A 24,816-nucleotide genomic window follows, 5' to 3' on the forward strand; every position below is an offset into this window, starting at 1 on the left:
TGATGGGCGATAAAACGACAACATGGCAACGCTGGTAAAGGTTGACTCGCCGAGGCAAAGCCCTCGGCCCAGCCAACGTGACGGAGCTGGTCGGCTAGTGACGCCGAAGTGTCCGGAGTAGGTTGATGAAGAGATGGCGAAGCCCCCGGTCCAGCCGAGATGTCGAAGCCTCGACGTCAGCCGATGAGTCGAAGTAGGTCGGCGTGATGGACACCAGTTTGAAGAAGCAATAGTGCGGCCCTGTCGATGCAGGTCGTGACGTGGTCGATGCCGGCTTGATGAAGCGACCGTGCGGCGATGCCGGTATGCCCACTCCATGTAATCCGTGGGGCAGCGATGTTGATGATGATTTATCCTTTGCAATGCCGGACTCTTGTTCGGCTTGCAGAGATGATGATCCGAAGAAGTTGAGCTCGGCTAAAGTGATGACGTGTCTAGCGTAGGTCGGCAGCCGTCGAGTAATATTGCCGGACTGGTTTGACACCAGCATGATGTTGAAGATCATGTTCAAAAGATCTTAAAGTTAGTGGGATGTGTTCGGGAACAAAATACAATACCCCATACAAAACTTCCTTCAAAAGGGATGTCTGAAATCCCGTTCATAAAAAAGATGAACTCGGGTCGGATTCGTTTTCACGCAGAAAACAGATCCGAAAAATGATGCACTAATCGGAAGATTCCCGGAGTTTGGACGGTCGGATTGAGCTGAAATTTTGAGAGGTGGTAGATAAAGGAATTCCGCAGCCGATCAACGGTTGGATTTTTCAAAGGACGTCCGATATAGAAGATGGACACCACGCCCTAAACTCATCCAGATTCCCGTCCAGATTTGACAGGGCTCCGGTATATCATGGATTGCCAGAGATTCCTTCATCGGAACTCGACGAAATTTTCCAGGGTTGTCATAGACTCAACTCCTCACAATTCCACCAAAGCGATCGTTAAAAAGACACTTGAGGAGGCGATGGCGGTGGACACAAGTTTGCTGTCCAGAAAAAACAGCACGGTCGCTTGAGGGCAATGTTGACGTTGAGCCCCCGAGCTCCATGGATGAATCCTCCGTGATCTTGATAGAGATCGGAGTTGATGTTTGATGAAGTGCCTCGTCCGAACATGGTGATCCGAACACGGGGCGCAATTCTTGGTCGAACCAAGGTGACCAGTCGAACTGGTGACGAAGACGCCGAAGTCATAGTTGATCTGCAGGCGAGCCATCGATCCTTTTGTCGATCACACAACGGAACTCTCAATGAGAGCACCAATGTCGGTGTCAAAACCGGCGGATCTCGGGTAGTGGGTCCCGAACTGTGCGTCTAGGCCGGATGGTAACAGGAGGCAGGGAACACGATGTTTTACCCAGGTTCGGGCCCTCTTGATGGAGGTAAAACTCTACGTCCTGCTTGATTAATATTGATGATATGGGTAGTACAAGAGTAGATCTAATATGAGATCAAGGAGGCTAAACCCTAAAAGCTAGCCTATGGTATGATTGTCGTTGTGTATGTTGTCGACTAGCCTGGCCCTGGTTTATATAATGTACCAGAGACCTAGGTTAACAAGAGTCCTAGCCGAATACGCCGGTGGGGAGAAGTCCTTGTCTTGATCGCCAAGTCTTTATGGAATCTTTCTTGTATGCGGCAGCTGTCCGAACTGGCCCATGAGTATACGGCCATGGGGGGCCTCGGCCCAATCTAATAGATCGGGAGACGACGTGGTGAGAACCCCCTAGTCCAGGACACCGTCACCTGTATTTATATGAAAGTGAGTGGGAGCTCTGTAGCATTTCTAATATTATATGTGGATGACTGATAACCCACAAGTATAGTGGATCGCAACAGTTTTCGATAAATAAGAGTGTCGAACCCAACGAGGAGCTAAAGGTAGAACAAATATTCCCTCAAATTCTATCAACCACCGATACAACTCTACGCACGATTGTCGTTTGCTTTACCTAGAACAAGTATGAAACTAGAAGTACTTTGTAGGTGTCGTTGGATAGGTTTGCAAGATAATAAAGATTGCGTAAATAAAAAGTAGGGGCTATTTAGGTAAAGACACAACTAAGTTAGTTTTAATAAAGATCTTTTTGTTACGAGAAAGTTATCTGTCCCTAGGCAATCGATAACTAGACCGGTAATCTTTATTGCAATTTTATATGAGGGAGAGGCATAAGCTAACATACTTTCTCTACTTTGATCATATGCACTTATGATTGGAACTCTAGCAAGCATCCGCAACTACTAAAGATCATTAAGGTAAAACCCAACCGTAGCATTAAAGCATCAAGTCCTCTCTATCCCATACGCAACAACCCCCTTACTCGGGTTTGTGTTTCAGTCACTCACGCAACCCACTATAAGCGAATCATGACCGTATTGTAACACCCTACACCAGGGACCCCTCACGCTTGCGTGACACGGAGAGCATCATAGGACAGCACCAATAATAGAACATGCAACTCAAACCAATCTTGATCATCAAATAGCCCATAGGACAAAACGGATCTACTCAAACATCATAGGATAGCCATACATCATTGGGAAATAATATATAGCGTTGAGCACCATGTTTAAGTAGAGATTAAATCGGATAAAAGAGAGGTTACACCGCTGCATAGAGGGGGGAAGAGTTGGTGATGATGGCGGTGAAGTTGTTGGTGAAGATTGCGGTGATGATGATGGCCACGGCAGCGTTCCAGCGCCACCGGAAGAGAAGGGGAGAGGGGGCCCCTTCATCTTCTTCTTCCTTGACCTCCTCCCTAGATGGGAGAAGGGTTTATCCTCTAGTCCTTGGCCTCCATGGCGTGGGAGGGGCGAGAGCCCATCCGAGATTGGATTTGTCTCTCTGTCTCTCTCTGTTTCTGCGTTCCCAGATTCTTCCTTTTCACCGTTTCTTATATTCCCGGAGATCCGTAACTCCGATTGGGCTGAAATTTTAACACGATCTCTATCCGGATATTAGCTTTCTTTCGGCGAAAGAAAGGCATCAACCGCCATACGGGGTGGCCACGAGGGTCAGGGGCACGCCTGCCCCCCTGGGGCGCGCCCCCTGCCTCGTGGCCCTCTCGGGCGTCCTCTCGCGTGGATTTTTCTTCCCAAAAATCATATATATTCCAAAAAAATCTCCATCAGTTTTTATCCCGTTTGGACTCCGTTTGATATGGATATTCTGTGAAACAAAAAACATGCAACAAACAGGAACTGGCACTAGGCACTGGATCAATATGTTAGTCCCAAAAATAGTATAAAAAGTTGCCAAAATTATATGAAAGTTGTAGAATATTGGCATGGAACAATAAAAAATTATAGATACGACGGAGACGTATCAGCATCCCCAAGCTTAATTCCTGCTCGTCCTCGGGTAGGTAAATGATAAAAAATATAATTTTTGATGTGGAATGCTACCTAGCATAATCTTGATCATGTATCTAATCATGGCATGAATATTAAGATACGAGTGATTCAAAGAAATATTCTATCATTTGACATAAAAACAATAATACTTCAAGCCTACTAATAAAGCAATCATGTCTTTTCAAAATAACATGGCCAAAGAAAGTTATCCCTACAAAATCATATAGTCTGGCTATGCTCCATCTTTACCGCATAAAATATTCACATCATGCACAACCCCGATGACAAGCCAAACAATTGTTTCATACTTTTGACGTTCTCAAACCTTTTCAACTTTCACGCAATACATGAGCGTGAGCCATGGATATAGTACTATGGGTGGAATAGAATGGTGGTTGTGGAGAAGACAAAAAGAGAAGATAGTCTCACATCAACTAGGCCTATCAACGGGCTATGGAGATGCCCATCAATAGATATCAATGTGAGTGAGTAGGGATTGCCATGCAACGGATGCACTAGAGCTATAAGTGTATGAAAGCTCCAACTGAAACTAAGTGGGTGTGCATCCAACTTGCTTGCTCATGAAGACCTCGGGCATTTGAGGAAGCCCATCATCAGAATATACAAGCCAAGTTCTATAATGAAAATTCCCACTAGTATATGAAAGTGATAACTCAAGAGACTCTCTATATGAAGAACATGGTGCTACTTTGAAGCACAAGTGTGGTAAAAGGATAGTAACATTGCCCCTTCTCTCTTTTTCTCTCTCTTTTTTTGTTTTTTTATTTTTTTTATTTTTTTATTTTTTTGGTGGGCTTCTTTGGCCTCTTTTTTTATTTGGGCTTATTTGGCCTCTTTTATTTTTTTGTGAAGTCCGGAGTCTCATCCCGACTTATGGGGGAATCATAGTCTCCATGATCCTTTTCTCACTGGGGCAATGCTCTAATAATGATGATCATCACACTTTTATTTACTTATAACTCAATATTACAACTCAATGTCTAGAACAAAGTATGACTCTATATGGATGCCTCCGGCGGTGTACCGGGATGTGCAATGATCTAGCGTACCAAAGATATCAAAAACGGACAAGCCATAAAAATATCATGCTAGCTATCTTACGATCATGCAAATCAATATGACAATGAATGCTCAAGTCATGTATATGATGATGATGGAAGTTGCATGGCAATATATCTCGGAATGGCTATGGAAATGCCATAATAGGTAGGTATGGTGGCTGTTTTGAGGAAGGTATATGGTGGGTTTGTGGTACCGGCGAAAGTTGTGCGATACTATAGAGGCTAGCAATGGTGGAAGGGTGAGAGTGCGTATAATCCATGGACTCAACATTAGTCATAAAGAACTCACATACTTATTGCAAAAATCTATTAGTTATCGAAACAAAGTACTACGCGCATGCTCCTAGGGGGATAGATTGGTAGGAAAATACCATCGCTCGTCCCCGACCGCCACTCATAAGGAAGACAATCAATAAATAAATCATGCTCCGACTTCGTTACATAACGGTTCACCATACGTGCATGCTACGGGAATCACAAACCTCAACACAAGTATTTCTACAATCCACAACTACCCACTAGCATGACTCTAATATCACCATCTTTATATCGCAAAACTATTGCAAGGAATCAAACATATCATATTCAGTGATCTACAAGTTTTATGCAGGATTTTATGACTAACCATGTGAATGACCAGTTCCTGTCATCTCTCTAAATAGATATAAGTGAAGGAAGAGAGTTTAATTCTTTCTACAAAAGATATGCCCACGCTCTAACAAATACAAGTGAAGCAAAAGAGCATTCTACAAATGGTGGTTTTCTATGTAAAGAGAAACAGGCAATCCAAACTTCAAATGATATAAGTGAAGCACATGAAGCATTCTATAAAGCCATACTCAAAAGATATAAGTGAAGTGCAAAGAGCATTCTATAAATCAACCAAGTACTATCTCATACCAGCATGGTGCATAAAAGAAAAATGAAAACTAATGCAAAAAAGACGCTCCAAGATTGCACATATCGCATGAACGAAACGAATCCGAAAACATACCGATACTTGTTGAAGAAAGAGGGGATGCCTTCCAGGGCATCCCCAAGCTTAGACGCTTGAGTCTCCTTGAATCACCATCTTTATATCGCAAAACTATTGCAAGGAATCAAACATATCATATTCAGTGATCTACAAGTTTTATGCAGGATTTTATGACTAACCATGTGAATGACCAGTTCCTGTCATCTCTCTAAATAGATATAAGTGAAGGAAGAGAGTTTAATTCTTTCTACAAAAGATATGCCCACGCTCTAACAAATATAAGTGAAGCAAAAGAGCATTCTACAAATGGTGGTTTTCTATGTAAAGAGAAACAGGCAATCCAAACTTCAAATGATATAAGTGAAGCACATGAAGCATTCTATAAAGCCATACTCAAAAGATATAAGTGAAGTGCAAAGAGCATTCTATAAATCAACCAAGTACTATCTCATACCAGCATGGTGCATAAAAGAAAAATGAAAACTAATGCAAAAAAGACGCTCCAAGATTGCACATATCGCATGAACGAAACGAATCCGAAAACATACCGATACTTGTTGAAGAAAGAGGGGATGCCTTCCAGGGCATCCCCAAGCTTAGACGCTTGAGTCTCCTTGAATATTTACTTGGGGTGCCTCGGGAATCCCCAAGCTTGAGCTCTTGCCTCTCTTCCTTCTTCTCACATCGAGACCTTCTCGATCATCGAACACTTCATCCACACAAAACTTCAACAAAAAACTCGGTAAGATCCGTTAGTATAATAAAGCAAATCACTACTCTAAGTACTGTTTCAAACCAATTCATATTTTGTTTTTGCATTGTGTCTACTATAATATAACTTTTTTATGGCTTAATCCACTAATATAAATTGATAGTTTCATCAAAACAAGCAAACTATGCATCAAAAACAGAATCTGTCTAAAACAGAACAGTCTGTAATAATATGAACATTCACCATACTTCTGATACTTGAAACATTCTGCCAAAATTAGGAAAAATAAAAAAATTGTATAGAACGACAGTGCAAAAAGAATCAGAACCATTTGACGTTCCAGTTAAAAATGTAAAATCGCGCACTACAGCCAAAGTTTCTGTCCTGCACCGTACAAACCATCAAGCAAATGTAAACATCGTAAAGGCAAACCTTGGCACATTATTTTTGTAATACAATGGAATTGTACAAGGGGATAATTATTTTTGTTGAAAAGTTTCTGTAATCAAGATTCACAAAGTTGCCGTGAGCATGAACAAAGTTCAAGGATCTCTCCCACTTCAACAATGCTTGTCTTTCTCACTTTCACTTTCCTTTTTGAAAAAGTTTTGGGTTCCCCTCTTTATTTTTGTTGTTCTTAAACTATATAAAAGCACTCAACAGAAATAAATGACTCTCCAAAACTTCCGGGTTGTCTCCCTGGCAGCGCTTTCTTTAAAGCCATTAAGCTAGGCATATAGTGCTCAAGTAGTGAATCCACCCGGATCCCAAGGTATATCAAAGCCAATTTTAATTAACAATGATTTGTAATTTAGTAGTGAGCACAAAGTAACATATATCATGCAACAACGAAGTCTAACTCTCTTCCTATGCATCGGCATGTCATAAAAGAACAATTCATGCACACAAAGTAAAGGCCAATGCATAGTATAAACATTTTCTTGCAATTTTATCACGTGGGAAACATAGAGAGGTGGAGATATAGTTCCTCTCTCATAATAACTGCAAGTAGGAGCAGCAAGCACATGCATATTATATCTATCAAAATCATCATGTGTAATAGTAAAACGCAACCCATCAATGTTATCCTTAATAAGTGCAAACTTCTCCGAAATAGTGTAGTCGGGAGAATTCAAAAAGATAATAGGGCTATCATGCATGGGTGCAATAGCAACAATTTCATGTTTAACATAAGGAACTATAGCAAGTTCATCTCCATAAGCGTAATTCATATTGGCATCTTGGCCACAAGCATAGCAAGCATCATCAAAAAGGGATATTTCAAAAGAATCAACGAGATCATAGCAATTATCATAGGACTCATCCTTCGGTAAGCACGAAGGGAAATTAAACAATGTATGAGTTGAAGAGTTACTCTCATTAGAAGGTGGTCACGGGTGATCAATCCGCTCTTCCTCCTTTTATTCTTCGCTCTCCTCCTCATCTTTTTCATCCAATGAGCTCACAGTTTCATCAACTTCTTCTTCCATAGATTCCTGCAAAATATTAGTCTCTTCTTGGACAACGGAGACTTTCTCAATAAGTGCATTAATATCGGAATTATATTCATAATTCTCATAGCAATATTTGAGGATAGCTAAATTTTCAGGTCTATAAACCGAATCATCAAAATCTTCAAATTCTTTAAACATAGATTCAATTTCATAAGCACCCATAAAAGCAACAAATTCTTCTATTTGTTCCACATCATAGTAATCATATATACCATTAGCATAAGAAGCTAAGGTTTTATTATCATTAAATTCACATGAAAAGGGAAGGTGTGGAGCCTTCACCCTAGAGCAATAAGTATAATCATATCTCAAGCACAGTTGCCTAGCATACCAGTTCAATATATGAATTTGATCCCATAATAGTTTCCCTTTTGTGTCAAGCGGTAATCCCTAAAGTATTCACGTTGATCCAACGTTACTCCCATTACATAATTGAATGGGGTATTCTCAAGATTATTAAAGCAGTACATAATATCTTCCACATAACCAACATTGAGGGTTTTAGGAGGTTCCCCATCTCCATGAGCAGAAAGTACACCTAATTTTTTTGGTATTTCGTGTTCCATATCCATAACTAAGGATAAATAACAACTAAGAACAGCAAATAAAAATTACTTAGTGATAAAGCAAATAAGCACACACGAGAATATTCACCCCACGCTATTGCTCCACGGCAACGGTGTGATGCCCCGAGACCGTTGCGCCAGGTGTCTTCCAGTTATTCGCCGTCGTAGCCATGTCATTCGCTTGCGTGCTGCTTCTTGCCATGTCATCATGTGCATTGCATCATCATGTTTTCAAAACTTGCATCCATCCCGGTCTCCTCATTCCTTCCGTTGTCCGTTCTGAGCCCAGCCACACTTGCACGCGCCTGCGACATGTCCGAAATAGTATTTTATAAGTGGCCGGAAAATGTTCTCGGATTGGGTTGAAAGTTGGCGTGTGGTCTTATTATAGAGTAGATAGACCGCCTGTCAAGTTTCATCGCATTCGGAGTTTGTTTGTTGCCCCAACGGATATCTATAGCGGCGCTATAGCCAGTCTATCGTCGGACGTTTTCGGTCTCCGAAAACTATTGCCGGGCTTTCCCCCTTTTTCCTTCCTAGACCATCTACACAGTCCACTACCAACCGCCAGGCCCCGAAACCCTCTCTGCACAGTGCATCGAACCCCTCACGTGCGCGTCCGAAACTGTCCCGGACCCGACCCGGGCATTCGTCACCGTTGGATCCGGATCATCCCCAAACGTCTCCGTTTTCTTATTTGATCTCCCTAGCCTATTTATCCGAGACCGTCCGATTAAGATCGGAGGGTCCAGATGCCCCTAAACTTAGCCTTTTGCTATATATAGATCAACTCTAGCCTAACCCTAAAAATACTCCCCCTTGTCCCATCGCGTCGCCGCCACCCACTCACCCTCTCCCTTGGGATCCTCCCAGATCCCCTCCTCCCTCGATTTGCGCCGCCGTCCAACCGCTTCCTCCTACCAGCGCATGCCTCCTGGTCCCTCCTCCACTATCCATCGCCCGAGCCAACCAGAGATGCAGCACCGCCGCCTTGCTCCGCCACCTTGACCCCCAGGTCCGGCCGTCGCCGGCAGTAACGACCTACAGATGAGCGCCGCCCCTCCTCTATCTCTTCCCTTTCTCTCCCCTCCATCCCTTTCTCCCTCTCGTGCTCATGTCTCTCTCCTTGCTCGCTGGACAGGGAGACCCCCATGGCCGCTGAAAGAAGCTCTGCCTCCATGGATCCTCGCCGTCGCCGGTGCCCCGTCCTGGTCTCCTAGTGCCATCCCACGCCCGGGCCCGTCTTTGCTGCCTCCTTCGTCGCATCTCCAGCCTCGCTCGCGCCCGGGTCCAGGAGCCGCACGTCAAGTTCGCCGCCGCCAAGGACCTCGTGCCCGAGGGCCTCACCGACCACCATCGCCTCCGGTTGCCTCATTGGAGAAGCAGCAGCATGCCAAGCCTGCCTTCCTCCACGCCCTCGCCCGCGAGCGCCGCCGTCTCAAGCCTCCTCTGCTTCGTGCCTCCCCGAGCAGTAGGGGCTCGTCCCCGAGCTCGACCTCGCCCCTGCTTCGACCTCCACGGCCATCTCGTCGGGCCTCCTCTACTTCTCCTCGTGCGCGAGCTGCACCGCGCTGAGCCACCCCGGTGTCCTGCTCTGGACCTCGACCTCGTCGAGCTCCCTCGCCTTCACTTCATCGTCGTGCAGCCTTGCCTCCTCTCAGCAGCAGCAGGAGCAGCCATGGATAGCCGTCGTCTTCCCCCGCCTCGCCTGTGACGTCCTCTGCACCGGGCAGACTCCAACACACATCGCCCGAGCCATGGCGAGCCCGCAAGGCGCCAGCCTCTTGCCGGCGACCGCTTCACCAGGAACCCCGCGCCTGCAGCCTTCGTCCCCTGCCATCGACGTCGTCTTCTTTAGGTTGTTGTGCCACTGCGTCGCCTGAAGCTGCCGTCCAAGCCCGTTCTCGGCCAGAGCCGTCGTCCGGGAGACTAGCGGCCCTGCGAGACCTGCCTCACCGGAGCCCTCGCCGGTCTTCGCGCCATCGTCGGCCTCCCCTGCTCCTGCATCGAGCAGGAGAAGAGCACACGCAGTCAGCGCCGCCGCTCTGAACCTCGCGCTCGCCCGCTCGTTCCGCGTTAACCGCAGCCACACCGTGCCTGGGCCACCTCTGCTCCGGCCCAGCGGCCTCCCCTTCAACTCCCGGGCCCCATGGTGAGGGCACCCCGCGCCCCTCCTTTTTTTATTTCCCTCCTGTTGGGCCAGCCTGCTGTGTTTCGGCCCATAGACATTTTTTTCGTTCTGCGAATTTATCATTTTTCCAGTGCATGCATATTTACAACAAATGCCATCATATTAAAATGCTCATAACTAAATGTCCATGCATCCAAATAAAACATGTTATATATGTAAAATGACTAGAATTTCACCTAGTTTCATAATATGCCACTTTCATCCATGTTTGAAATGTTAAAAATGTTGTTTGCTTTAATTTGCTTAAATGCCATGTTAAAATGCTTTAATTCATAACTTAATAACCGTAACTCCAAATTTAATAAACTTTACATGTAAATGGGGTAGAAAAATGCCTAGTTTAACATGGTGGCATTGCTTTGCATGTTTAACAACTCTAAAATTGTGTTTAGGTCATAAAAGTACCAAAACCTAAAATATGCACATGAGGAGTTTCCGGACTTGTTGTTTGTTGTTCCGGCCTCTTTTAAACTTGGCTAGATATGTAGTTTTCATTTGCTTCACCCTCTTGCCATGTTTAACAACATTTAATATTGTTGGGTACATAAACAAGATCGAACTAAATAAGTCACGTGGTGTTTCGTCAATATGCAACGGAGTTGCATATTGAGCTCCACTTAATTTGTAGGGTTGTTTGTGCACTTTGCCATGTCATGCCTCATTAAACCGGACATGCATCATACTTGCTTGCGCATCGTGCCATGCTTATGTGATGTTTGTTTACTATGTTGTTTGCTTTCTTTCCGGTGTACTTCTTCTCGGTAATCCGGTAACGTTGCGTATTTGAGGATCTGTTGGCTACGTCCGTTTGTCTTCTTCATGGACTCGTTCTTCTTCCTTGCAAGATCTCAGGCAAGATGACCATACCCTCGAAATCACTTCTATATTTGCTTGCTAGATGCTCGCTCTTTTGCTATGCCTATGCTGCGATACCTACCACTTGCTTATCATGCCTCCCATATTGTTAAGCCAAGCCTCTAACCCACCTTGTCCTAGCAAACCGTTGTTTGGCTATGTTATCGCTTTGCTCAGCCCCTCTTATAGCGTTGTTAGTTGCAGGTGAAGATTGGAGTTTGTTCCTTGTTGGAACATGGATATTTTTGTTGGGATATCACAATATCTCTTATTATATTAATGCATCTATATACTTGGTAAAGGGTGGAAGGCTCGGCCTTATGCCTGGTGTTTTGTTCCACTCTTGCCGCCCTAGTTTCCGTCATATCGGTATTATGTTCCCGGATTTTGTGTTCCTTACACGGTTGGGTTATAATGGGAACCCCTAGACAGTTCGCCTTGAATAAAACTCCTCCAGCAAGGCCCAACATTGGTTTTACCATTCGCCACCTAGCCTCTTTTTCCCTTGGGTCGGCCAGCCCAAGGGTCATCTTTATTTTAACCTTCCCCCCGGGCCAGTGCTTCTCTAAGTGTTGGTCCAACCCAGAGCACCGTGCGGGGCCGTCCCTTGGCAACTTGGGTTACGTTGGCTCCCATACGCTTAGCTTATCCGGTGTGCCCTGAGAACGAGATATGTGCAGCTCCTATCGGGATTTGTCGGCAAAGCGGGTGGTCTTGCTGGACTTGTTTTACCATTGTCGAGGATGTCTTGTGACCAGGATGCCGAGCCTGATCGGATTGTCTTGGGAGAAGGAATATCCTTCGTTGACCGTGAGAGCTTGTGATGGGCTAAGTTGGGACACCCCTACAGGGTTTTGAACTTTCAAAAGCCGTGCCCGCGGTTATGAGCAGATGGGAATTTGTTAATGTTCGGTTGTAGTAAACCTGAAGTTGATCTTCATTAAAACTCACCAACCGCGTGTGTAACCGTGATGGTCTCTTCTCGGCAGAGTCCGGGAAGTGAACACGGTGTTGGAGTAATGCTTGACGTAGGTTGTTCTAGGATCACTTCTTGATCATAGTTCTCGACCGTGCCTTTGCCTTCTCTTCTCGCTCTCTTTTGCGTATATGTTAGCCACCAAATATGCTAGTCGCTTGCTGTAGCTCCACCTCATACCTTTACCTTACCCATAAGCTTAAATAGTCTTGCTCGCAAGGGTGTGAGATTGTTGAGTCCCCATGACTCACAGATACTTCCAAAACCAGCTTGCAGGTGTCGACGAGACCGTGCAGGTGACGCAATCGAGCTCAAGGAGGAGCTTGTTGAAGACCATGTTCGTTATGTTGTTCCGTTTCCAGTTGATCAGTAGTGGAGCCCAGTTGGGACGATCGGGGATCTGTGTAGCATTTGGGGTAGTCTTCTTTTATTCTGGTTCCGTAGTCGGACCTTCATTGTATCTGGATGTTGTAATGGTATATTCATGTATTGTGTGAAGTGGCGATTGTAAGCCAACTATGTATCTCTTTACCTTATGTATTACATGGGTTGTGTGAAGATTACCTCACTTGCGACATTGCTTTCAATGCGGTTATGCCTCTAAGTGGTGCTTCAACACGTGGGAGATATAGCCGCATCGAGGGCCTTACAAGTTGGTAATCAGAGCCTTCCCCGACTTAGGAGCCCCCTGCTTGATCGAATCGCTGGCGTTGTTGAGTCTAGAAAAATGTTTTGAGTCATTTAGGATTATATATATCGGAGAGTAGGACTTCTTTTACTCCTCAGTCCCTTCGTCGCTCTGGTGAGGCATCCTGACGTAGAGTTTTGACTATTCTCTTCTCAAATTTTCACTAAAAAAAATTTTAGAATCATGCGGGTATCTTGGAATCGTTCCGATGGTTTTGTGACAAGAACATTGTTCTTGGTGCCTCCTGACATTTAGGGGTTGTGGAAGTGTCCCGGGGAGTTGAGCTCCGAGGTGTTGTCGTCCAATTTTATCGTTGGAGTTCTGGAATACCTGAGTTCGCCGACATCGAAAATCTCTTTTATGCAGTTGTTGGTGAGATAATCTCGACGCCACCCAGTACTAGGGCGGGAGTTCGGGAGTATTGCCATAACTCATATAACGGATGCCTTTCAAAGGTTGAGGTAAATGATTTCCGAAGGTTTCTTGGTTATGTGTTGAAGGATGGATACAGCTGGATGTAGGATTTGTTAGTTTTGGGTGATATATTATGCTTCCCCTGTATCCCCAACACCTGATTGCATAACCGGAAAGTTTCGGGAGTTTATAAGTGGGAATTCAAGTAGCTACTAGGATATCTTTCCGACAGATGTATGATATGGAATTGGGGTTCGATGTCTAGTGGTCCGCCTATCCACGGTTGGTTTTACAGTGGTCTCGTTGTGTCTGAAAGAGTCCTTGGCTTTGCCGACTCGGGGACGCTTCGTATGTCATGTGCACTGCCTTGTACATGATGGTGTTGTACAATCGAGCCCGTGTAGGCCCCACCATGAAAACTTCAGACGAAATCTCTATCATATGTTTGTTCCGGCTTATTTTGCAAGCCAATCCTTTGTTTTGTTCTTTGTTGTGGTATTCGAGTTGCTTCGAAGTCAAATGTTGATTCCATACCTTTCCGAAGCGGTGTTATCATGTTCCTATGGGAATACCAATCCTTCATGATAATCGAGATTGTCATGCCAATCTTTTTCAACCGACGTGTTCCTCTTCAAGTGGATCCATTCATTTCAACATCCGCAAGATCAATTATCAGTTCTTCTCAACGGTGTTTGCTTCATCCGTTCCAAGTTGCTTTTGTTTTTCCCACCCTCCCACCCTTTTTCTTCAAGGACTCATATATCTTAATCAAGCATCCATCTTATTGATGCGTAGTCTCTTCTTTCTTTTCTTTCAATATTCTTATCCGATGATTATCAGGAAGATTCTAACGGAGCTTCAAATTCGTCACTCGTCACTCATTTTCTTCTTTGGTGGATTCAATTCAAGTTTTGTTGATCATATCTTTTTTCCTCATTTCAAATGCTTTCTCATGCCGGTGAAATTCTTAATCATTCCTCGCTTGCTATTCAATTGTTCCGGAGTGCTCAAGATAGCTCAGAAGATTCATGTTTCCACTCTGCAGTCATTCGAGATCTTTCGAGGATGTTATCTCATTCAATCCATTTAATTCAACCGACGCAATCTATCTTTTAAATCATACAACGGTGTTTCTTTTAAGTGGGCCCTAACCCACAGGTCTTTTTCCAGGATCTTACCTGACTCTTCTAATTTTCTTCCAGAGTTATTTCTCAAATTCTTTTCAATGTTTGACGTAAGAATGATTCATCATCAGTCATATGTATTTCTCCAAGATCTGTCAAATTCCTTCATCGTTGGTTCAACCTTTATAATTTTCATACCGGATTGTCTCAATAATTCATGGTGGTGTTTCTCATCGTCATTCTAGGATTTTGAAGATCGAAGAAGAGTTTTCTTCCATATCTTGCTCCTTTCGCTTCAAGATTAAGGGTGCTAGCTTGTTGCCATTCTCTCATAATTGTTTCAATTGTGTCAATTCTTTTCACCCATCCGGAGCAATTCAAAGAGTCTTTTCAGTTCGATTGTCCGAAGGCCATCATTTTGGGTTATTCATTCTCAGCATTCAGCTCTCGTTCTCTAAATCTGACCGGTGCTTCGCTCAAGTATTCTCTAATCAGTTTTTTTGTTGTTCTCTTCGTTCTCTTGTATCTAAACTCTCTCATGTATTTTCGGTCATTTGCTAATTCTTACCGGTGATTCATCCCTTTACTTCGTTATTTTTCAATTCTTATGGTGGTTCGTTCAAGAGTTTTCTGTTCCTTCTTTATCATATCAATTTATCCATTGTTTCAACCCTTCCGGTGGTTCGTTGAAGACCTTCTCAAGTTTACGCTATATCTATCTTAATCTTTTCTACGAGAATAAGTAGTATGCCAAATCCATTGCTTGCCATCAATTTAATTGGTGAAGGGTACGCATAATGTAATTCTTATTCTTGTTTCATCCATATGTTAATCCCTTCTTCCGGAGTTTGTTCACGATGATTAAATTCTTGGTTTCAAGTGCTCATCCTTCTTTCCCAGAGTTCCAAGCTCCCGCAATTATATCACCATGGAGATCCATCTAAATCATTATAAGGCTTCACTTTGTGTTTTTCAACTTCTCTTTTCTTTCGTTTGATCATCCTTTTGTTACCGTAGTTTTTCATGGAGGTTCTACATGATGGTTCACCAATGATTTAATTCCTTCTCGAAGTGCTCATCGAGATTCTTTTCAGAGGAGTTCAAGCATTCTTCATCTTGCAATCCGGAGTGCAATTGTTCTCCCTTATCTTTGAGGTGGTAATATATCATTCTTCATTCACAAGATTGAGATATTTTAAATCCATCAATCTCGTCATTGGAGTTATCTTGGTTTATATTTCACCGAAAGCCCTCCATTGGGAATGTTGCTAATTATGGTGCTTATAAATGACCCAAGCTCTTCATTTATCCTCCCAGTGAAATAAGTTCTTGTCTCCTTGTTCATATCAATCCAATCTTGTTTCCATTTATGGCAGGTTTTCACCTCAAGTTCTCGAGATGTTTTCCATAATCCCTCAATAAGCATGTTCTTCTCGTTGTTGATTTCCCAACAACTCCGTTAAATCCTTCTTTTCAAGGATGCTCTCTCAAATTCATTTGAGGTAGAACATGTTGTTTTCTTCTCCGTTCTTTTCATTGCATTCTTTCATTTCTTCTAGAGGCATTGTGATGATGCTCTCTTCACTCATCATCTCGTATTGTGAAGATCATGTTCTTTCCTTTGCTTACCCAATCAACCGGAGTGTCATGTTTTCATTCGAGCCCTCTCATCTTGTCAAGTTTTTCCTTCCATCTACAGTCGGAGTGTTGTCCTAATTATATAATTCTTATTCCTTCTCTATCTTGTGTTAACCGGAGTGTTGTCGTAATTGATCCTTATCATCCCTTGTACATCTCTTTTCTACCGGAGTGCTTGCATGTACTTCTTGTCCATTGCAACCTTTTTCTTATGTCTTTCTACCTACAGTTTCCTGTAATGTTCCTTGTTCTTCTTTTCTAACGGAGTGTTTTCAACCTCCTTCATCTTTGTTGTTTTCTTTCTTTCTTTCAATTTATTCAACCTCTTAAGGTTCTTTGGTTTCACTTGTTTGTCAAAGAAGCAACTTAGTTTTACCTCTTCCCCTTCCTCTTCTGTTTCTCTCCGGTGCCATCCTAGATCTCGGGATGAGATCCTCTCGTAGTGGTGGAGTGTTGTGACGCCCCGACACCATTGCGCCAGCTGTCTTCCAGTTATTCGCCGTCGTTGCCATGTCATTCGCTTGCGTGTTGCTTCTTGCCATGTCATCATGTGCATTGCATCATCATGTTTTCAAAACTTGCATCCGTCCCGGTCTCCTCGCTCCTTCCGTTGTCCGTTCTGAGCCCAGCCACACTTGCACGCGCCCGCGACATGTCCGAAATAGTATTTTATAAGTGGCCGGAAAATGTTCTCGGATTGGGTTGAAAGTTGGCTTGTGGTCTTATTATTGTGTAGATAGACCGCCTGTCAAGTTTCATCGCATTCGGAGTTCGTTTGTTGCCCCAACGGATATCTATAGCGACACTATAGCCGGTCTATCGTCGGACGTTTTCGGTCTCCGAAAACTGTTGTCGGGCTTTCCCCCTTTTTCCTTCCTAGACCATCTACACAGTCCACTACCAACCGCCAGGCCCCGAAACCCTCTCTGCACAGTGCATCGAACCCCTCACGTGCACGTCCGAAACTGTCCCGGACCCGACCCGGGCATTCGTCATCGTTGGATCCGGATCATCCCCAAACGTCCCCATTTTCTTATTTGATCTCCCTAGCCTGTTTATCCGAGACCGTCCGATTAAGATCGGAGGGTCCAAATGCCCCCAAACTTAGCCTTTTGCTATATATAGATCAACTCTAGCCTAACCCTAAAAATCCTCCCCCTTGTCCCATCGCGCCGCCGCCACCCACTCACCTTGGGATCCTCCCAGATCCCCTCCTTCCTTGATTTGCGCCGCCGTCCAACCGCTTCCTCCTACCAGCGCATGCCTCCTGCTCCCTCCTCCACTGTCCATCACCCGAGCCAACCAGAGATGCAGCACCGCTACCTTGCTCCGCCACTTTGACCCCCAGGTCCGGCCGTCGCTGGCAGTAACAACCTACAGATGAGCGCCGCCCCTCCTTTATCTCTTCCCTTTCTCTCCCCTCCATCCCTTCCTCCCTCTCGTGCTCATGTCTCTCTCTCCTTGCTCGCTGGACAGGGAGACCCCCATGGCCGCTGAAAGACGCTCTGCCTCCATGGATCCTCGCCGTCGGCGGTGCCCCGTCCTGGTCTCCTGGTGCCATCCCATGCCCGGGCCCGTCTTCGCTGCCTCCTTCGTCGCATCGCCAGCTTCGCTCGTGCCCGGGTCCAGGAGCCGCACATCAAGTTCACCGCCGCCAAGGACCTCGTGCCTGAGGGCCTCACCGACCACCATCGCCTCCGGTTGCCTCGTCGGAGCAGCAGCAGCATGCCAAGCCTGCCTTCCTCCGCGCCCTTACCCGCAAGCGCCGCCGTCTCGAGCCTCCTCTGCTTCGCGCCGCCCCGAGCGGTAGGGGCTCGTCCCCGAGCTCGACCTCGCCCCTGCTTCGACCTTCACGGCCATCTCGTCGGGCCTCCTCTGCTTCTCCTCGTGCGCGAGCTGCACCGCGCTGAGCCACCCCGGCGTCCTGCTCTGGACCTCGACCTCGTCGAGCTCCCTCGCCTCCACGTCATCGTCGCGCAGCCTTGCCTCCTCTTAGCAGCAGCAGGAGCAGCCATGGATAGCCGTCGTCTTCCCCCGCCTTGCCTGTGACATCCTCTGCACCGGGCAGCCTCCAACACACATCGCCCGAGCCACGGCGAGCCCGCAAGGCGCCAGCCTCTCACCGGCGACCGCTTCACCAGGAACCCCGCGCCTGCAGCCTCCGTCCCCTGCCATCGATGCCGTCTTCTTTAGGTTGTTGTGCCCCTGTGTCGCCTGAAGCTGCCGTCCAAGCCCGTTCGCGGCCAGAGCCGTCGTCCGGGAGACCAGCGGCCCAGCCAGACCTGCCTCGCCGGAGCCCTCGCCGGTCTTCACGCCATCGCCGGCCTCCCCTGCTCCTGCATCGAGCAGGAGAAGAGCACACGTAGTCAGCGCCGCCGCTCTGAACCTCGCACTCGCCCGCTTGTTCTGCGTTGACCGCAGCCACACCGCGCCTGGGCCACCTCTGCTCCGGCCCAGTGGCCTCCCCTTTAACTCCCGGGCTGAAGCCCATGGTGAGGGCACCCCGCGCCCCTCCTTTTTTTTCTTTCCCTCCTGTTGGGCCAGCCTGATGTGTTTCGGCCCATAGATGTTTTTTTTCGTTCTGTGAATTTATCATTTTTCTAGTGCATGCATATTTACAGCAAATGCCATCATATTAAAATGCTCATAACTAAATGTCCATGCATCCAAATAAAACATGTTATATATGTAAAATGACTAGAATTTCACCTAGTTTCATAATATGCCACTTTCATCCATGTTTGAAATGTTAAAAATGTTGTTTGCTTTAATTTGCTTAAATGTCATGTTAAAATGCTTTAATTCATAACTTAATAACCGTAACTCCAAATTTAATAAACTTTACATGTAAATGGGGTAGAAAATGCCTAGTTTAACATGATTGCATTGCTTTGCATGTTTAACAACTCTAAAATTGTGTTTAGGGCAGAACAGTACCAAAACCTAAAATATGCACATGAGGAGTTTCTGGACTTGTTGTTTGTTGTTCCAGCCTCTTTTAAACTTGGCTAGATAGGTAGTTTTCATTTGCTTCACCCTCTTGCTGTGTTTAACAACATTTAATATTATTGGGTACATAAACAAGATCGAACTAAATAAGTCACGTGGTGTTTCGTCAATATGCAACGGAGTTGCATATTGAGCTCCACTTAATTTGTAGGGTTGTTTGTGCACTTTGCCATGCCATGCCTCATTAAACCGGACATGCATCTTACTTGTTTGTGCATCGTGACATGCTTATGTATGTTTGTTTACTATGTTGTTTGCTTTCTTTCCGGTGTACTTCTTCTCGGTAATCCGATAACGTTGCGTTTGTGAGGATCCGTTGGCTACGTCCATTTGTCTTCTTCATGGACTCGTTCTTCTTCCTTGCAAGATCTCAGGCAAGATGACCATACCCTCGAAATCACTTCTATCTTTGCTTGCTAGATGCTCGCTCTTTTGCTATGCCTATGCTGCGATACCTACCACTTGCTTATCATGCCTCCCATATTGTTAAGCCAAGCCTCTAACCCACCTTGTCCTAGCAAACCGTTGTTTGGCTATGTTACCACTTTGCTCAGCCCCTCTTATAGCGTTGTTAGTTGCAGGTGAAGATTGGAGTTTGTTCCTTGTTGGAACATGGATATTTTTGTTGGGATATCACAATATCTCTTATTATATTAATGCATCTATATACTTGGTAAAGGGTGGAAGGCTCGGCCTTATGCCTGGTGTTTTGTTCCACTCTTGCCGCCCTAGTTTCCGTCATATCGGTATTATGTTCCCGGATTTTGCGTTCCTTACACGGTTGGGTTATAATGGGAACCCCTTGATAGTTCGCCTTGAATAAAACTCCTCCAGCAAGGCTCAACATTGGTTTTACCATTCGCCACCTAGCCTCTTTTTCCCTTGGGTCGGCCAGCCCAAGGGTCATCTTTATATTAACCTCCCCCCCCCCGGGCCAGTGCTTCTCTAAGTGTTGGTCCAACCCAGAGCACCGTGCGGGGCCGTCCCTTGGTAACTTGGGTTACGTTGGCTCCCGTACGCTTAGCTTATCCGGTGTGCCCTGAGAACGAGATATGTGCAGCTCCTATCGGGATTTGTCAGCAAAGCGGGTGGTCTTGCTGGAATTGTTTTACCATTGTCGAGGATGTCTTGTAATCGGGATGCCGAGCCTGATCGGATTGTCTTGGGAGAAGGAATATCCTTCGTTGACCGTGAGAGCTTGTGATGGGCTAAGTTGGGACACCCCTGCAGGGTTTTGAACTTTCGAAAGCCGTGCCCGGGGTTATGGGCAGATGGGAATTTGTTAATGTCTGGTTGTAGAAAACCTGAAGTTGATCTTGATTAAAACGCACCAACCACATGTGTAACCGTGATGGTCTCTTCTCGGCGGAGTCCGGGAAGTGAACACGGTGTTGGAGTAATGCTTGACATAGGTTGTTCTAGGATCACTTCTTGATCATAGGTCTTGACCGTGCCTTTGCCTTCTCTTATCGCTCTCTTTTGCGTATATGTTAGCCACCAAATATGCTAGTCGCTTGCTGCAGCTCCACCTCATACCTTTACCTTACCCATAAGCTTAAATAGTCTTGATCGCGAGGGTGTGAGATTGTTTAGTCCTCGTGACTCACAACTACTTCCAAAACCAGCTTGCAGGTGCCGACGAGACCGTGCAGGTGACGCAATCGAGCTCAAGGAGGAGCTTGTTGAAGACCGTGTTTGTTATGTTGTTTCATTTCTAGTTGATCAGTAGTGGAGCCTAGTTGGGACGATCGGGGATCTGTGTAGCATTTGGGGTAGTCTTCTTTTATTCTGGTTCCATAGACGGACCTTGATTGTATCTGGATGTTGTAATGGTATATTCATGTATTGTGTGAAGTGTCGATTGTAAGCCAACTATGTATCTCTTTCCCTTATGAATTACATGGGTTGTGTGAAGATTACCTCACTTGCGACATTGCTTTCAATGCGGTTATGCCTCTAAGTCGTGCTTCGACACGTGGGAGATATAGCCGCATCGAGGGCGTTACAAACGGCGCCAGAAAAAGGTCTTGATAACCCACAAGTATAGGGATCGCAACAGTTTTCGATAAGTGAGAGTGTCGAACCCAACGAGGAGCTAAAGGTAGAACAAATATTCCCTCAAGTTCTATCAACCACCGATACAACTCTACGCACGCTTGACGTTCGCTTTACCTAGAACAAGTATGAAACTAGAAGTACTTTGTAGGTGTTGTTGGGTAGGTTTGCAAGATAATAAAGATTGCGTAAATAAAAAGTAGGGGCTGTTTAGGTAAAGACACAACTAAGTTAGTTTTACTAAAGATCTTTTTGTTACGAGAAATTTATTTGTCCCTAGGCAATCGATAACTAGACTGGTAATCATTATTGCAATTTTATATGAGGGAGAGGCATAAGCTAACATACTTTCTCTACTTGGATCATATTCACTTATGATTGGAACTCTAGCAAGCATCCGCAACTACTAAAGATCATTAAGGTAAAACCCAACCCTAGCATTAAAGCATCAAGTCCTCTTTATCCCATACGCAACAACCCCCTTACTCGGGTTTGTGTTTCAGTCACTCATGCAACCCACTATAAGCGAATTATGAACGTATTGCAACACCCTACAGCGGGGATCCCTCGCGCTTGGGCGACACGGAGAGCACCATAGGACAGCACCAATAATAAAATATGCAACTCAAACCAATCTTGATCATCAAATAGCCCATAGGACAAAACGGATCTACTCAAACATCATAGGATAGCCATACATCATTGGGAAATAATATATAGCGTTGAGCACCATGTTTAAGTAGAGATTACAGCGGGTAAAAGAGAGGTTACACCGCTGCATAGAAGAGGGAAGAGTTGGTGATGATGGCGGTGAAGTTGTTGGTGAAGATTGCGGTGATGATGATGGCCACGGCAGTGTTCCGGCGCCACCGGAAGAGAAGGGGAGAGGGGGCCCCTTCGTCTTCTTCTTCCTTGACCTCCTCCCTAGATGGGAGAAGGGTTTACCCTCTGGTTCTTGGCCTCCATGGCGTGGGAGGGGTGAGAGCCCCTCCGAGATTGGATCTGTCTCTCTATCTCTCTCTGTTTTTGCGTTCCCGGTTTCTTCCCTTTCACCGATTCTTATATTCAGGGAGATCCGTTACTCCGATTGGGCTGAAATTTTAACACGATCTCTATCCGGATATTAGCATACTTGCGGCAAAAGAAGGGCATCAACCGCCTTACGGGGTGTCCACGAGGGTTAGGGGCGCGCCCCCCTGCCTCGTGGCCCCCTCGGGCGTCGTCTCGCGTGGATTTTCTTCCCAGAAATCATATATATATATTCCAAAAAAATCTCCATCAGTTTTTATCCCGTTTGGACTCCGTTTGATATGGATATTCTGGGAAACAAGAAACATGCAACAAACAGGAACTGGGCACTGGATCAATATGTTAGTCTCAAAAATAGTATAAAAAATTGCCAAAAGTATATGAAAGTTGTAGAATATTGGCATGGAACAATCAAAAATTATAGACACGACGGAGACGTATCAATGACATATTGTTGATTGGAAATGATATAGAATTTTTGGATAGCATAAAAGGATACTTGAATAAGAGTTTTTCAATGAAAGACCTTGGTGAAGCTGCTTATATATTGGGCATCAAGATCTATAGAGATAGATCAAGATGCTTAATTGGACTTTCACAAAGCACATACCTTGATAAAGTTTTGAAGAAGTTCAAAATGGATCAAGCTAAGAAAGGGTTCTTGCCTGTGTTACAAGGTATGAAGTTGAGTAAGACTCAATGCTCGACCACTGCAGAAGATAGAGAGAAAATGAAAAGTGTTCCCTATGCTTTAGCCCTAGGCTCTATCAGGTATGCAATGTTGTGTACCAGACCTGATGTGTGCCTTGCTATTAGTTTAGCGAGGAGTTACCAAAGTAATCCAGGAGTGGATCACTGGACAACGGTTAAGAACATCCTGAAATACCTAAAAATGACTAAGGATATGTTTCTCATTTATGGAGGTGAAAAAGAGCTCGTCGTAAATGGCTACATCGATGCAAGCTTTGACACTGATCTGAACGATTCTAAATCGCAAACCGGATACGTGTTTATATTGAACGGTGGAGCTGTCAGTTGGAGCAGTTCTAAACAAAGCATCGTGGCGGGATCTACGTGTGAAGCGGAGTACATAGCTGCTTCGGAAGCAGCAAATCAAGGAGTCTAGATGAAGGAGTTCATATCCGATCTAGGTGTCATATCTAGTGCATCGGGTCCAATGAAAATCTTTTGTGATAATACTGGTGCAATTGCCTTGGCAAATGAATCCAGATTTCACAGAAGAACCAAACACATCGAGAGACGCTTCAATTCCATTCGCGATCAAGTCCAGGTGGGAGACATAGAGATATGCAAGGCACATGCGGATCTGAATGTTGCAGACCCGTTGACCAAGGCTCCATGGGTGTTAGAATCATTACTGTGTAATCTAGATTATTGACTCTAGTGCAAGTGGGAGGCTAAAGGAAATATGCCCTAGAGGCAATAATAAAGTTATTATTTATTTCCTTATTTCATGATAAATGATTATTATTCATGCCAGAATTGTATTAACTGGAAACATAATACATGTGTGAATACATAGACAAACAGAGTGTCACTAGTATGCCTCTACTTGACTAGCTCGTTGATCAAAGATGGTTATGTTTCCTAACAATAGACATGATTTGTCATTTGATAAACGAGATCACATCATTAGGAGAATGATGTGGTTGACTTGACCCATTCTGTTAGCTTAGCACTTGATCGTTTTAGTTTACTGCTATTGCTTTCTTCATGACTTATACATGTTCCTATGACTATGAGATTATGCAACTCCCGATTACCAGAGGAACACTTTGTGTGCTACCAAACGTCACAATGTAACTGGGTGATTATAAAGGTGCTCTGCAGGTGTCTCCGATGGTACTTGTTGAGTTGGCATAGATCGAGATGAGGATATGTCACTCCGATTGTCGAAGAGGTATCTCTAGGCCCTCTCGGTAATGCACATCACTATAAGCCTTGCAAGCAATGCAACTAATGAGTTAGTTGCGGGATGATGCATTACAGAACGAGTAAAGAGACTTGTCGGTAACGAGATTAAGCTAGGTATTGAGATACCGACGATCGAATCTCGGGCAAGTAACATACCGATGACAAAGGGAACAACGTATGTTATGCGGTTTGACCAATAAAGATCTTCGTAGAATATGTAGGAACAAATATGAACATCCAGGTTCCGCTATTGGTTATTGATCGGAGACATGTCTCGGTCATGTCTACATAGTTCTCGAACCCGTAGGGTCCGCACACTTAAAGTTCTGTGACGATCGGTATTATGAGTTTATGTGATTTGATGTACCGAAGGAAGTTCAAGGATGTCAAATGATGATGTGAGTATTACACAAAATACAATTCAAAGGAGTAGTTGTAAATAACCCAGCTCTCCGGGTGAATGTGATTACGAGATCCTAATGTTGTAGTTAGTAAATTCATTTAACCCAAGTAGAAGAGAGATCAGAGTCCCAGAGTATAGACAAGGAGTAAAAGATCCTAATACCTCCCAATGGCGATGTGGGCCCTTAAGCCACACGACCATGTTAGCAAATCAGTTTTTCATAGACTAGACTCAACTTCGGCAAAGGAGTTGGAAAGGGGGTTCCTACAGGCAGGCGGCTCTGATACCAACTTGTG

The sequence above is a fragment of the Triticum urartu genome, chromosome 1, assembly GCF_003073215.2.
Source record: "Triticum urartu cultivar G1812 chromosome 1, Tu2.1, whole genome shotgun sequence".
Lineage (NCBI taxonomy): Eukaryota > Viridiplantae > Streptophyta > Magnoliopsida > Poales > Poaceae > Triticum > Triticum urartu.